The sequence below is a fragment of the Bombina bombina genome, chromosome 2 (genome assembly GCF_027579735.1).
Source record: "Bombina bombina isolate aBomBom1 chromosome 2, aBomBom1.pri, whole genome shotgun sequence".
Lineage (NCBI taxonomy): Eukaryota > Metazoa > Chordata > Amphibia > Anura > Bombinatoridae > Bombina > Bombina bombina.
Genome location: NC_069500.1, coordinates 1,312,759,787 through 1,312,776,830, shown reverse-complemented (window position 1 = coordinate 1,312,776,830; position 17,044 = coordinate 1,312,759,787).

Here is a 17,044-nt window from a genome sequence, read left to right as displayed (position 1 = left end):
TCCTTGCTACGGGTCCAGATCCAGGGATCCCAAGGCGACCCTAGTAGATGCACTAGTAGCACCTTGGACCTTCAACCTAGCTTATGTATTCCCACCGTTTCCTCTCATCCCCAGGCTGGTAGCCAGGATCAATCAGGAGAGGGCCTCGGTGATCTTGATAGCTCCTGCGTGGCCACGCAGGACTTGGTATGCAGACCTGGTGAATATGTCATCGGCTCCACCATGGAAGCTACCTTTGAGACAGGACCTTCTTGTTCAGGGTCCATTCGAACATCCGAATCTGGTTTCCCTCCAACTGACGGCTTGGAGATTGAACGCTTGATTTTATCAAAGCGTGGGTTTTCAGATTCTGTAATAGATACTCTGATTCAGGCTAGAAAGCCTGTAACTAGAAAAATTTACCATAAAATATGGAAAAAATATATCTGTTGGTGTGAATCTAAAGGATTCCCATGGAACAAGATAAAAATTCCTAAGATTCTATCCTTTCTACAAGAAGGTTTGGAGAAAGGATTATCTGCAAGTTCTCTGAAGGGACAGATCTCTGCTTTATCTGTTTTACTTCACAAAAGACTGGCAGCTGTGCCAGATGTTCAAGCATTTGTTCAGGCTCTGGTTAGGATCAAGCCTGTTTACAGACCTTTGACTCCTCCCTGGAGTCTAAATCTAGTTCTTTCAGTTCTTCAAGGGGTTCCGTTTGAACCCTTACATTCTGTAGCTATTAAGTTATTATCTTGGAAAGTTTTGTTTTTGGTTGCAATTTCCTCTGCTAGAAGAGTTTCAGAGTTATCTGCTCTGCAGTGTTCTCCGCCCTATCTGGTGTTCCTTGCAGATAAGGTGGTTTTGCGTACTAAGCCTGGTTTTCTTCCGAAAGTTGTTTCCAACAAAAATATTAACCAGGAGATAGTTGTACCTTCTTTGTGTCCGAATCCAGTTTCAAAGAAGGAACGTTTGTTACACAATTTGGACGTAGTCCGTGCTCTAAAATTCTATTTAGAGGCTACTAAAGATTTCAGACAAACATCTTCCTTGTTTGTTGTTTATTCTGGTAAAAGGAGAGGTCAAAAAGCGACTTCTACCTCTCTTTCCTTTTGGCTTAAAAGCATTATCCGATTGGCTTATGAGACTGCCGGACGGCAGCCTCCTGAAAGAATCACAGCTCACTCCACTAGGGCTGTGGCTTCCACATGGGCCTTCAAGAACGAGGCTTCTGTTGACCAGATATGTAAGGCAGCGACTTGGTCTTCACTGCACACTTTTGCCAAATTTTACAAATTTGATACTTTTGCTTCTTCGGAGGCTATTTTTGGGAGAAAGGTTTTGCAAGCCGTGGTGCCTTCCATTTAGGTGACCTGATTTGCTCCCTCCCTTCATCCGTGTCCTAAAGCTTTGGTATTGGTTCCCACAAGTAAGGATGACGCCGTGGACTGGACACACCAATGTTGGAGAAAACAGAATTTATGCTTACCTGATAAATTACTTTCTCCAATGGTGTGTCCGGTCCACGGCCCGCCCTGGTTTTTTAATCAGGTCTGATGAATTATTTTCTCTAACTACAGTCACCACGGTATCATATGGTTTCTCCTATATATATTTCCTCCTGTCCGTCGGTCGAATGACTGGGGTGGGCGGAGCCTAGGAGGGATCATGTGACCAGCTTTGCTGGGACTCTTTGCCATTTCCTGTTGGGGAAGAGAATATCCCACAAGTAAGGATGACGCCGTGGACCGGACACACCGTTGGAGAAAGTAATTTATCAGGTAAGCATAAATTTTGTTTTTTCTTGGAAATAATTTGTTTTAATATTTTTTTTTTTTTTGGGGGGGGGGGTCCTGAGTTAAAGCCAATTAAAAACAGATATGTGGTAGAGTTATATCCTTTAGAAGTCAGCAGTGTGCATTTCAAGGTCTGAGAGTTAGAAATTGCTCTATTTTCAGAGCTAAATGACATGAAATGAGTGCAAAATTAATAATTAAAATATATTGCAAAGTTGTTTCATTATTTATAACTAAACATTTTATATAAAACTATCAAGATGTTTACTGTTTACTATCCCTTTAAGTATAATAAACCACTTAATGTTTTTTGATTACAACAATGAACCAGTTTGTTTTATATCCCTTTAAGAAATAAACCCAGATACTACAACTCAAAAAACATAAAGTAGGGATTGCCTACATACAGGAGACACACTGGACCGACTCGTCCCCCCACACCCTCCGATCTACCCTATATCCAGTATGTGAGACTGCTTCATACACAAATAAAAAAAGAGGTGTAGCTATACTCATAAGACAAGACATTAAATACTCCCCCATTACGGTAGAAAGAGACCCAGAAGGTAGATTCTTAATAGTTGTGTGTTCTCTGAATGATCCCCTGTTTACTTTGGTGAATGCCTATGCCCCTAACACCCAACAGCACTCATTGCTTAGAAAACTGCTAGAGAGGGTAGACCAGCTAAAGAGAGGGTCTGTACTTTTAGGGGGCGACTTCAATGCACATGGGACCACACAATAGATAGGTGTTCATGCCGAGATATAGACCCGGATAAAAAGGCGAGCCTGCCTTCCAGGAGATTCCGGAATTTGATCATGAGACACATGAGACACATGAGACCCAAGCTCATAACGCACTTTTCAATTCCACGTAAAATGCACTTCAAGGTCACACGCTTTAGGTCACTATTACATAGTTGGGACTTTTTCAAATCCACACCACGCAAACTCACACTATGGGAATCTAGATACCAAATGGGTGCACAGGGACATCGTCCCTTGACAGTTCACTACCAGTGCATACAAGATCTCCCTGTACTCCAGAAGACACATAACATTTTAGCCTGGATGAGAGATCTAGATAAGGTTTTTGATTGCCAGGAATGGATGAGAGCTATAGCACACACAAGACAGGCAATACACAGTGTAACTCTCTTCAAACTTTTTTACAAACTCTTGACGAGGTGGCACTGGGTGCCTAACCGGCTACGTAGATTTTCTACTGATGCCTCTGATAGGTGCTGGAGAGGGTGCAATCAAAAAGGGGACGACTTACATATTTGGTGGGGCTGCCCTGAAATCCAGAAACTCTGGACTAGAGTTCTGGCCTTAGGAGGACTCCTTGCCCTTCCGACAGATAGGGGCCCAGAAACTTATTTACTTCACCTTAATTTTCCCAAACTCCCCAAACCACTAAAACACCTATTTGTGTACTTGCTGATGTCCACCAAGCTCGCTATTGCCAGACACTGGAAGCTGCCCCACGCACTCCAGGTGGGGAAATTTGTGGAGATACTCTCTAATGTGCAGTCAATGGAAGAAGCAGTGTACATGAATAGAGGGCTCACTGACCTACACTCAAACATTTGGTCCATCTGGGACGCGCTTCCACAAAATGTGTTGGCCGTATTTTGACGAGTGCCTATTGACCTGCTGCCCCCCCCCCACCCTTGGTCTCCCCCATACTCTTTTCTAGGCTATTCAATCTGTTTCCTATTCTTTCTTTCCTCTCGCTATTTCTTTTCTGTTCCTTTATAAGAAAATTGTGTGAAATCCTTGTACCACAATGCTGTTTACTACGTACTTCAAGGGAGCTATCCTTTATAGCTCCTATAGTTTGTTATTGGACATTTCATGTTTACAAGCTACAACCAGAGACTGTCAGCAATGTTAATGATTGTCCAGCCATCTGTTTTACCTGTTTTACTTGTTAAAAAAGAAATGAAAGAACTGAGGTTCGTCATTTAAATGGACCTCCCTCGAGGAGCCATAGAGAAACTAGCAGTAAGATGTTAACTTTCTGATTACTCTGTAAAATGGAAAGGAACACCTAAATATGTCTTACTATTCCAGTATTGTTTACGATTGTTACCTCAATAAAAATATTATAATAATAAAAAAAAAATTATACCGAAAGCTATAAAAAAAGAAATAAACCCAGTTACCATAGTATCCTTAATTTCACCCTATTCCACGTACATTTTTAAATTATATTAAACACCCATACTACATTTCTCTTTTTAGCAGTTGGGATTCAAGGTTGTCCCCTCACCAGTGTCTGGCAAGCTTTCCAGTATCCATTCATCAAAATGAGTGTGCGAAAAAGAAGTACACTTATTAACCTAGGATTCATACTTTTTATTAAAGAAGGCTCTAAGCTATTTAAAGGGACATGAAACCCAAAGATTTTCTTTCATGATTCAGAAAGAGCATGTGATTTTAAACAACTTTAATTTAATTTACTTCTTTTATTTAATTTTCTTCCTTCTCTTATTATCGTTTGCTGAAAGGTTTATGTAGGAAGCTCAGGAGCAGAAAACAAGGTTCTAGCCTGGGTTCTAGCAGCTGATTGGGGGCTGCATAATATACTGATAGTCATTGGTTCACACGTGTTCAGTTAGAAACCAGTAGTGCACTGCTGCTCCTTCAAAAAATGATATCAAGAGAATTAAGCAAATTTGATAATAGAAGTAAACTGAAAAGCTGTTTAAAATTGTATGTTCTACCTAAATCATGAAAGAAAATTTTTGGGTTTCATGTCCCTTTAAGAACCTTCACATTTCAAAAAAAAAAAAAAAAATGACATATATGAAATACGTTTCTTTTATAATCTGATTAATTGTTCCAAAATTCTTGTTAAAAGGAGTCACAAATAGAAGACAAAAAGAGCAAGTTTACCAATCTCATTTTTTCTTATTGATTCTGTCATATTAAGACAGTATCTCTTCACTATAAATCTAATTTAGCATTATAGACTGCTGTTTGAAATCTTTAAATTCACTGCAGTGTCTTTTAATACTATGAAATTGTCCTTTGCAAATAGCTTAAACCAACGGAGATGGTGACAACTGTCATGTCTTATATATACTTTATCGCATGTATTAAAATGAGTTTTATTAATTATTCTATTGTCTTCTGTTTGTATAGATAAATATAAGAGAATAATCTCTGTTTTGTGTAAGACAGGGGTGAAAGTGAATTTACCTAGTAGTTCCCTACTGCCTTGCCATATACAGATGACATCATCAATATATCTATGCCATGTCACCAGGTTTACAAGGAAAGGATTATTTGCCCATATGCAATGGATTTCAAATTAAACAAATTTGAATATAATTTTGATAAAACCAGAAAAAAAATGTGATCTGACATAAATTCTTTGGATTGAGTCTAAAACGCACATGAGTTTTATAAATATTTTAGTTTTAGTTTATATATTTTTTTAGACTGCACATTCTTTAATAAGAAAGATAATAATAAATAAATAGAGAAAAATTAAATGAGTATAACTCGTTTGCGCTTTGAATTAAAGGTATTTTATATGTATTATGACATTCTATTTTAAAATTAAACGAGACATCTTGTTTCCACAAGCATGTTGGTTAGTTGTTAATAGGGGCACTCTTGACTATAGATACAGCATGTTGTTATGTTAGGGGATTTAGCTTCTGTTTGATTGTTGTTATCGGCTGAAACGCGTCAAGCTTTTAACTTTATTTAAAGTTGTTTTGCTTTTGGATGTATTAATATTCTGAACTGACGTGTCTTCAATAAACCTTCCATGATTTTACTTTATATCCATTTGTGAATATTTTCCATTTAATGTTTCCGTGGGTGTCAGGCACACTACACTATTGTAGAGATCTTTTACATAAATAGAAATAACCTCATATATAAAGGTAAAATATTATTTATCAAATGTTGTTCATTGCAGTATCTCGCATTGTTACTAATGTGTAACAATTACAACATGTGTTAAATAATGTGTTTTTCTTTTCAATACATTAAGGGCTAGATTACAAGTGAGGCACAAATGATTTTTAGCAAGCGATATTGTGTTTTTGTGAGTCTTTTTTATTGTACTGATATTACAAGCTGAGCAAAATTGCGATTTCGCTAGCGCAATCACCAGTTACGCTTTGATCCTTACCACAATCTCAGTGCTGTGGTTAACTGTTTTCTGAAACAAAAAAGTTGCACAAAACACTTTGAAAAATACATTGCAAAGTACAAAAACACTCATATTAACACTCGGCTAGATTACGAGTTTTGCGGTATGGGTGAAAAAGCATCGTTATGGCTCTTTTTCACTACTGCTGGTATTACAAGTCTTGCAGGTTTAGCTGCACCGCACACTTTTTTGGCCACAACGCAACGTAACTACCGCAGCTTTCAAAAAGTCCTTTTTCAAAGGGACTTTGTGCCGGTATTATGATTCTGCCTGGGAGGCCAAAAAGTGAGCGGTACAGCCTAAAACTACAATATCCATAACGTAAACTGAAAGTCAGTAGTTATGGGTTTTATGTTACAACGCCGTAACATAAAACTCATAAATAAAGTTCTAAAAAGTACACTAACACCCATAAACTACCTATTAATCCCTAAACTGAGGCCCTCCCACATCGCAAACACTAAAATAAAATTATTAACCCCTATTCTGCCACTCTGGACATCGCCACCACTATAATAAACATATTAACCCCTAAACCGCCGCACTCCCGCATCTTAAAAACTAAATAATTCCTATTTAAAACTAAATGCTTACCTTTAAAATAAACCCTAAGCTTGCTACAATTTAACTAATAGTTACATTGTATCTATCGTAGGTTTAATTTTTATTTCACAGCTAAGTTTGTATTTATTTTAACTAGGTAGACTAGTTAGTAAATAGTTATTAACTATTTACTAGATACCTAGCTAAAATAAATACAAAATTACCTGTAAAATAAAACCTAACCTGAGTTAAACTAACACCTAACCTTAGACTACAATTAAATAAATTACATTAATTAAATACAATGAACTAAATTACAAAAAAACAAACACTAAATTACACAAAATTAAAAAAAGAAATGATCAAATATTTAAACTAATTACACCTAATCTAAAAGCCCTATCAAAATAAAAAGCCCCCCCAAATAAAAAAACCCTAGGCTACAATTAACTACCAATAGCCCTTAAAAGGGCATTTTGCCCCAATGAAATCAGCTCTTTTACCTGTAAAAAAAAATTCAAACAACCCCCCAGCAGTAAAACCCACCACCCACACAACCAACCCCCCAAATAAAATCCTAACTAAAAAACCTAAGCTCCCCATTGCCCTCCCCAATCAGCCAATAGGATTGAAGTTCAATCCGATTGGCTGATCCAATAAGCCAATAGGATTGAGCTTGCATTCTATTGGCTGTTCCAATCAGCCAATAGAATGCGAGCTCAATCCTATTGGCTGATTGCATCAGCCAATAGGATTTTTCCTACCTTAATTCCGATTGGCTGATAGAATTCTATCAGCCAATCGGAATTGAAGGGACATCATCTTGGATGACATCCTTTTAAGGAACCTTCATTCTTCAGTTGGATGTCGAACGAAGAGGATGCTCCGCGTCGGATGTCTTCAAGATGGAGCCGCTCCTCGTCGGATGGAAGAAGATAGAAGATGCCGCTTGGATGAAGACTTCTGCCTGTCTGGAGGACCTCTTCTGCCCGGATTCGATGAAGACTTCTGCCCGTATTGGATGAAGACTTCTACCCGGCTGGGTGAAGACAGCTCAAGGTAGTGTGATCTTAAAGGGGTTAGAGTTAGTTTTTTTTAAGGGGGGATTGGGTGGGTTTTAGAGTAAGGTTGGGTGTGTGGGTGGTTGTTAGGAATTCCTTGTATCCACCCACCTATGACAGAACACCTACCTGTTTCCTTTAAATTCAAACCACACCCTGTTCCTCGTGCTTAGTTTTTTGTCTCTTATCTCAGGTGAGTCACTGTGAAGCTAAGCTCCTGCTAAATAAGCAAATCTATCTACTTCCACTCTCAAGTGGTTTTCTCTGGAAGATTCATCTCTGGATTATCCACTCATCTTCTCATCAACTTTAAACCTCTTTTATACAATAAAGCATTTCATCACAAATCCCTGAAACCCATCACCGCTACACTTCGTACAACAGGATCAAGTTGTGAACCAGGAACACTCCTAAATTGATACCAGCATTTCTCTACAGATCCTCCAACAACTAAAGGTGTTAAGAAGAAGTGCTCACATTACCGGAGATACAGACTTTCTTTTGATCCCGGTTTCAGCCTAACAGCGGTAGCGTCTGACGTCAGCTGTCAGTCAAGCTACAGCAAGGTAGCGCCTCCCAGCCGAACCGCTCTCAGACGCTGACAGGTTTCCACAGCACACAGAAAGAAACAGCGCACACGCTGCTAGGAAATCTCAGTCTGTTTTAACACTTTGTGTCCCGCAACTTAGATCAGGGTAAGCTAGTGTTCAAACTCATACTGCACAAAATATATCTCATATTAAACGATTTCCATTTGCCTAATACTCTGCAGTATTTCCAATAAGTTACCATTTCAACATTTGTATCAAGTGAAGTTTCTCTAAACTCTGATCAGTTACAAAATCTTGTGTCATTCTGTTTACCAACTCAAGCCTCAACTTGTTACTATTTCAGGATTGCACAATACAAATTCAAAGAGAAATTCCACTCTCTACATAAAGCTACTAATTATAAGTATTAGTTGCCAAACTGATAGTGGTACACACATTATTCCAGGTCTGCAGCTGAGATTACTTTATTCAGCCTTAAAGAGGAAATACTCCTCACAGTGGTGGGTTTTAATGTTGAGGGGGGTTGTATATCTTTTTTTACAGGTAAAAGAGCTGATTACTTTGGGGAAATGCCCCGCAAAAAGCCCTTTTAAGGGCTATTTGTAATTTAGTATAGGGTAGAGAATTTTATTATTTTGGGGGGCTTTTTTATTTTATTAGAGGGCTTAGATTAGGTGCTAGTAGTTTAAACTTCTTGTATTTTTTTTTTATTTTCTGTAATTTAGTGTTTGTTTTTTTGTACTTTATTTTATTTAATTGTATTTAATTTTAGGTAATTGTAGTTAATTAATTTAATTTATTTAATGATAGTGTAGTGTTAGGTGTAATTATAACTTAGGTTAGGATTTATTTTACAGGTAAATTTGTATTTATTTTAACTAGGTAGCTATTAAATAGTTAATAACTATTTAATATCTATTGTACCTAGTTAAAATAAATACAAAGTTGCCTGTAAAATAAAAATAAATCCTAAAATAGCTACAATGTAATTATTAATTATATTGTAGCTATCTTAGGGTTTATTTTATAGGTAAGTATTTAGTTTTAAATAGGAATAATTTAGTTAATAATAGTAAATTTATTTAGATTTATTTAAATAATATTTAAGTTAGGGGGGTGTTAGGGTTAGGGTTAGACTTAGGTTTAGGGGTTAATAACTTTATTATAGAGGTGGCGACGTCGGTGGCAGCAGATTAGGGGTTAATACATTTAATAGGCTATGTGGGCTACGGCGGTTTAGGGGTTAATACTTGAATAGGTTAATTGCATTGTGGGCTATGGTGGTTTAGGGGTTAATAATTTAGTTATTACTTGCGGTGTGGGTTTGATGGTGGATATAGGGGTTAATAGTTTTAATAGGCATATTGTGTTGTGGGGGGTTGTCGGTCTAGGGGTAAATACATTTAATATTAGTAATGAGAGGGGGGGATTGCGGATATAGGGGTTTTACATGTCGAGCTTATTTTTTATGAGGCGTGTTAGACTTTTATGGGAGATTTATTATTTTATTTACTTTTCTTAGGCACCGGCAGTTTCTAAAGTGCCGTAAGTCACTAGCGACTGCAGAAATTTGTATTTACGCTCATTGCTGGACATCGCTAGTTTATCCGACTTACAGCACTTTATGAACTGCCGACGGGGTTTATGTAATACCCCTATGTGCGAGGTGAAATTACGGGTGAAGCGGATTCCCACGCTTGCGCCGAAACCTGCGCCGTATATGTGATCGCGCCCAAGGTGTCTAAAGGTGTCTAAATGCTATACGAAGTAAATGTGAAGCAAGTAACACTGGCAGAGGAAACAGAAGACATTAGGGCACAGTAACATTGAAAGCAACAACAGGTCACCTTTTACATTGGGATGAAACTGGTAAGGTTGAATCTGCAGTAAATACATTATCTTGCAAAGGTCAGTATTCTGCAGAGAATCTGGCCTGCTGACCATAAATTGGAAAACATTCAGACACCAACTTATATAAACAGACTGCACGTACTATTGGTGTATAAAATGAAGTAATTGGGCTTATCCTACTTCAAGATGTTTCACGAATTGCAAGGACTATTTTACTTTGTGTATATGCATGTATTTCCCTAGCAAACCTCATCCCAGTTATCTCTGGAAGAACTAAAAGTAATTCCAATTAGAGAGAAAGCAGGAAGCTGAAAGGACATGACTCTTCCCTGCTTGATGAGTATATTTTTCTCTGGTGAAACACTGAACTTTTTTTTTTTAAAAACACCTTTAAAGTAACTAAACTAGACACACATGAATGCTTGTTTAATGTCAAGATCCAGGGTATCCATACTTTGCTTTTAACTCACATGGTGTGTAGTTAGCTTAGCTTTAGTTCCTCACACCCTCCTTCCTCCTCTCTCCTTACTTTCCAGGACGGACTGAGAACTCTGTGTCTGACAGCAACTTCAGACTCCTCTTCTGTCACAGAGTCTCACCCACTTAAGGTGCAATAGTCATATGTCTGCTGAGGGGAGCTAAATAACACCAGACCAAGCCACACAGAAATGTAAGCGCCATGTGTTCTACACAGTGAGAGGTGATCACACAGCAGGACTGCTGAGGCTTGCATTTAGTGATTTATAGAAAGTGGTACTACCCATTGCTAGAGGATCTCACTATCCCTCTAACCATCCTGTGCTCCAGCTCTTCCCACCAACAGCAACAGTGTTTACTAAAGCATTTATTTTCTCTTTCCAGAGGGAACTTAGTTCCTCCTGCAAAAATAATACAAGAACTCTATTCGCATGCGTTCCTGCTGCTTTTCTGGATTGCGCTCAGGCAGAACCCTTAACCAGTTGTAATATGAGCACAAGGAGCATGCTAACAGCTTTTTTGGCCGTAACGCAGCGTAACTACCGCAGCTTTCAAAAAGTCCTTTTTCAAAGAGACTTCCTTTGCGCTGCTATTAAGAGTCTGCCTGGGAGGCTAAAAAGTGAGCGGTACAGCCAAAAACTACAAGATCCATAACGTAAACTGAAAGTCAGTAGTTATAAGTTTTATGCTACAAAGCTGTAGCATAAAACTCATAACTAAAGTGCTAAAAAGTACACTAACACCCATAAACTACCTATTAACCCCTAAACCATGGCTCTCCCACATCGCAAACACTAAAATAAAATTATTAACCCCTATTCGCTCCGGATATCAACGCTACTATAATAAACATATTAACTCCTAAACCGCTGCACTCCTGCATCATAAAAACGAAATAATTCCTATTTAAAACTAAATGCTTACCTGTAAAATAAACCCTAAGATTGCTACAATATAACTAATAGTTACATTCGGCTAGATTACGAGTCTTGCGTTATGAGTAAAAAAGCAGCATTAAGCCTCATAACGCTGCTTTTTTACTACCGCTGGTATTACGAGTCTTGCAGATTTAGGGGCACCGCACACTTTTTTGGCCTTACCGCTAATCAACTTACGCAAATTGCGTATAGTCTTTTTTCTATGGGACTTCCATAGTGCCGGTATTACAAGCGGTACACCCTATCCCGTCAAGATTCGTACCGCATTTTAAAGTCAGTAGTTATGAGTTTTACACTACAACGCTGTGGCATAAAACTCATAACTAAAGTGCTAAAAAGTACACTAACACCCATAAGCTAACTATTAACCCCTAAACCGAGGCCCTCCCGCATCGCAAACACTAAAATTAAATTATTAACCCCTAATCTGCCGCTCCCGACATCACCACCACTATAATAAACATATTAACCCCTAAACCGCCGCACTCCCGCCTCCAAACATTAGTTAAATATTATTAACCCCTAATCTGCCGCCCCCAAAGTCGCCGCCACTATATTTAATTTATTAACCCCTAAATCTAAGTCTAACCCTAACCCTAACACCCCCTAATTTAAATATAATTAAAATAAATCTAAATAAAAGTTACTATCATTACCTAAATAATTCCTATTTAAAACTAAATACTTACCTATAAAATAAACCCTAAGCTAGCTACAATATAACTAATAGTTACATTGTAGCTAGCTTAGGGTTTATTTTTATTTTACAGGCAAGTTTGTATTTATTTTAACTAGGTAGAATAGTTAGTAAATAGTTAATAACTACCTAGCTAAAATAAATACAAATTTACCTGTAAAATAAAACCTAACCTAAGTTACACTAACACCTGCACTACAATTAAATAAATTACCTAAATGAAATACAATTAACTAAATTAAATAAAATTAGCTAAATTACAAAACAAACAAACACTAAATACAGAAATTAAAAAACAAATTACAAGATCTTTAAACTAATTTCACCTAATCTAATAGCCCTATCAAAATAAAAAAAAACACCCAAAATAAAAAAAAACCCTAGCTTAAACTAAACTACCAATAGCCATTAAAAGGCCTTTTGCGGGGCATTGCCCCAAATAAATCAGCTCTTTTACCTGTAAAAAAAAATACAAACAACCCCCCCAACAGTAAAACCCATCACCCATACAACCAACCCCCCCAAATAAAACCCTAACTAAAAAAACCTAAGCTCCCCATTGCCTTGAAAAGGGCATTTGGATGGGCATTGCCCTTAAAAGGGCATTTAGCTCTATTGCGGCCCAAAGCCCTAACCTAAAAATAAAACCCACCAAATACACCCTTAAAAAATCCTAGCACTAACCCCCGAAGATCCACTTACCTGGCAAAACTCCCATGTAAAATTACATAGTTTATGCAGAGTCTGCTTTTAACCCATAAAGGGCCTAAATCACCTAATATTCCCAAATTGTTTGCAATAACGTGCTTTAAAACATCAGTAATGATGTCGTATCTATCAGGTAGTGTAAGGGTTACGGCCGCATCACAGTGACAGAGCAAACTCCAAGTGTAACGCACTGCAATCAACCGCAAACAGTCCACTTGCAGAACCACGAGATAGGTAGATTTGATAGATAGATACATAGATTACATAGCTCAATCGATGCAATATACATATGATCGATACACTGTACATAGCTCAATAGATGCAATATACATTTGATAGATACGAATTACATCAATCAATAGATGCAATATACATTTGATAGATACGAATGTTATCGAATCAAAGATGCAATATACATTTTATAGATACGAATGACATCAACCAAAATATGTAATATACATTTTATAGATATGAATTACATCGATCAATAGATGCAATCTACATTTGATCAATACGTTTGATAGTTCGATCGATTTGATATATAAATAAATCGATTTGAAATATATATAATTTCCCTGACAGAGTATAACAATAAGACATGTGGTCTGTGACCCATGGTGTGTAAAGTAGTACTATTCTTAACATTTTACTACAACCTGTTACTCCCCCTATCGGTTGAGGTCTATATGGCCTTCATTTTTGGAACCGGGAGATGGAAGAAGATGATTGTTCTGTCCTCCTACTTCAAATTTATCAGAAACACAAGTGGCTGTCTCAAAACAGTCCGGACAGAAGATAGATCGATCGATAGGATAGATAGATATACATAGATTGATAGTTAGATAGAATCGATAGAAGAAAAATAGATAGATTTTTTAGATATATAATTACCCTGATAAAGTCTAATAATTAAACATGCGGTCTTGGACCCAATTAGGTTGTGTTAAGTAGTACTATTCTTCGCACTTTCAGCCCTGTAACTCCCCCTATTGGTGGAGGTCTATATGGCGGTTATGATTACCCTGACAAAGTATAACAACAAGACACGCGGTCTGGGACCCATGGTAATTTTGTTGTGTTAAGTAAAACTTTTCTTATCACTTGAATCCCTCTTACCCACCCTTTTGTTGGAGCTCTATATGGCCTGCATGATTAGCCTGACAAAGTATAATAAGAAAACATCTGGTCTGGGACCCATGTTAATTAGGTTGTGTTTAAGTAGTACTATTCTTAGAACTGTAATCCCTGTTACTCCCCCTATCAAGGGCGGTCTATATGGCCTGCATGATTACCCTGACAAAGTATAATAAGAAAACATCTGGTCTGGGACCCATGGTAACTAGGTTGTGTTTAAGTAGTACTATTCTTAGAACTGTAATCCCTGTTACTCCCCCTATCAAGGGCGGTCTATATGGCCTGCATGATTACCCTGACAAAGTATAACAACAAGACACACGGTGTTGGACCCATGGTAACTAGCTTGTGTTAATTAGTACTTTTCTTAGCACTTTAATCCCTGTTACCCCCCCCCTATCGGGGGAGGTCTATATGGCCTGCCTGATTACCCTGAAAAAATATAATAATAAGACATGCGGTCTGGGACCCATTTTAACTAGGTTGTGTTTTAAATAGTACCATTCTTAGCACTTTAATCTCTGTAACTCCCCCTATTTGGGGAGGTCTATACGGCCTGGATGATTACCCATACCAAATATAATAATAAGACATCTGCTCTGGGTCTGTGACCCATGGTAACTATGTTGTGTTAATTAGTAATGTCCTTAGCATTTTAATAGCTGTTACTCATACTCACCCTATCGGTGGCGGTCTATATGGCCTGCATGATTACCCTTACAAAATATAATAACAAAACATGCGGTCTGGGACCCATGGTAACTAGTTTGTGTTAAGTAGTAATTTCCTTTGCATTTTAATACCTGTTAGGGGAGGTCTATATGGCCTGCATGATTACCCTTACAAAATATAATAACAAAACATGCGGTCTGGGACCCATGGTAACTAGGTTGTGTTAATTATTACTCTTCTTAGCATTTTAATACCTGTTACTCACCCTATAGTGGGAGGTCTATACGGCCTGCATGATTACCCATACAAAATATAATAATAAGACATCTGCTCTGGGTCTGGGACCCATGGTAACTAGGTTGTGTTAAGTAGTATTGTTCTTAGCATTTTAATACCTGTTACACCCTGTCGGGGGAGGTCTATATGGCCTGCATGATTACCCTGACAAAGTATAACAACAAGACACGCGGTGTGGGACCCATGGCAACTAGCTTGTGGTAATTAGTACTGTTCTTAGCATTTTAATACCTGTTACTCACCCTATCGGGGGAGGTCTATATGGCCTGCATGATTGATTACCCTTACAAAATAGAATAACAAGACATGCGGTCTGGCACCCATGGTAACTAGGTTGTGTAAAGTAGTGCTCTTCTTAGCATTTTAATACCTGTTACTCACCCTATCGGGGGAGGTCTATATGGCCTGCATGATTACCCTAACAAAATATAATAATAAGACATATGCTCTGGGACCCATGGTAACTTTGTGTTAAGTAGTACTGTTCTTAGCATTTTAATACCTGTTACTCACCCTCATGGGGGAGTTCTATATGGCCTGCATGATTACCCTTACAAAATATAATAACAAAACATATGCTCTGGGACCCTTGGTAACTAACTAGGTTGTGTTAAGTAGTACTGTTCTTAGCAGTTTAATACCTGTTACTACACCGAATGGTGGCAGGTCTATCTGGCCTTCATGATTAGCAGCACCCAAACCCAAAAAAAAGCCAAGCGGTCTTAGACTAACACCCATGGTTAACTCGGTTGTTTCAATTAGTACTATTCTTAGCACTTTCATCCCTGTTACTTTCAGGCCTCTTGGGGGTGGTCTACATGGCCATCATGATTAGCCTAACAAAATACTACAATCCAACCTTGGCTCAGTCTTCATAGGCCCTTCATTGGCTGTATTTTGGTAGTACTGTTCTTATTAGTTTAATAGCTGATACAACACCGAATGGTGGCAGCTCTATATGGCCTGCATGCTTAGCCGCACCCAAAACAAAAATAAAGCCAAGAGGTCTTGGATTAACACCCATGGCTAACTCGGTTGTTTCAAGTAGTACTATTCTTAGTACTTTCATCGCATCATCCCTGTTACTTCCAGGACTTTCGTGGTGATCTACATGGCCATCATGATTAGCCAAACCAAATACTACAATACAACCTTGGCTCAGTCTTCATAAGGCCCTTCATTGGCTGTATTTTGGTAGTTCTGTTCTTATTAGTTTAATAGATGATACAACACCGAATGGTGGCAGGTCTATATGGCCTGCATGATTAGCCGCACCCAAACCAAAAGAAAGCCAAGCGGTCTTGGATTAACACCCATGGCTAACTCGGTTGTTTCAAGTAGTACTATTCTTAGCACTTTCATCTCATCATCCCTGTTACTTCCAGGACTCTCGGTGGTGGTCTACATGGCCATCATGATTAGCCTAACCAAATACTACAATCAAACCTTGGCTCAGTCTTCATAAGGCCCTTCATTGGCTGTATTTTGGTAGTTCTGTTCTTATTAGTTTAATAGCTGATACAACACCAAATGGTGGCAGCTCTATATGGCCTGAATGATTAGCCGCACCCAAAGTCCAAAAAAAGCCAAGCGGTCTTGCACTAACACCCATGGCTAACTCTTTGTTTTCAAGTTGTACTATTCTTAGCACTTTCATCTCCTCCCTTACTTCCATGCCTCTCGGGGGTGGTCTACATGGCCATCATGATTACCCTCACCAAAATATAACAACAATACGTGCGTGCAGGGAACCATGGTAAGGTTACTTCCTTTTGCAAAATCGAGTATAACAGTTGCAGGCAGAGGTTCTGACCCTGCATTATGGCTGCACCTCTCCCTAAAAGAGGCATGCGTTACAGAGTCTGTGGGCATGTATACAAAGAGCTTGCCTGCCTAAAAGGAGCAGCAAGGCAGTACAGGTTGTTCTCCTTCAGCCATTTTATATGCTGTCCCACGGCCACAACCCTCAACAGCCACAACAGAATGAAACACCACATATGCCATCCTTTTGAACAATAGAGTACAGGTATGGCATTGATTTTAGTTACATGGCGATATTTATTATGAACCGTGAAATTGAAAACAAAAACAGGATTGGACACCCAGTACAGTACAGGTCGTTCTCCTTCGGCCTTTTTAGAAGAGTGTTCCGGACCCTCAACAAAA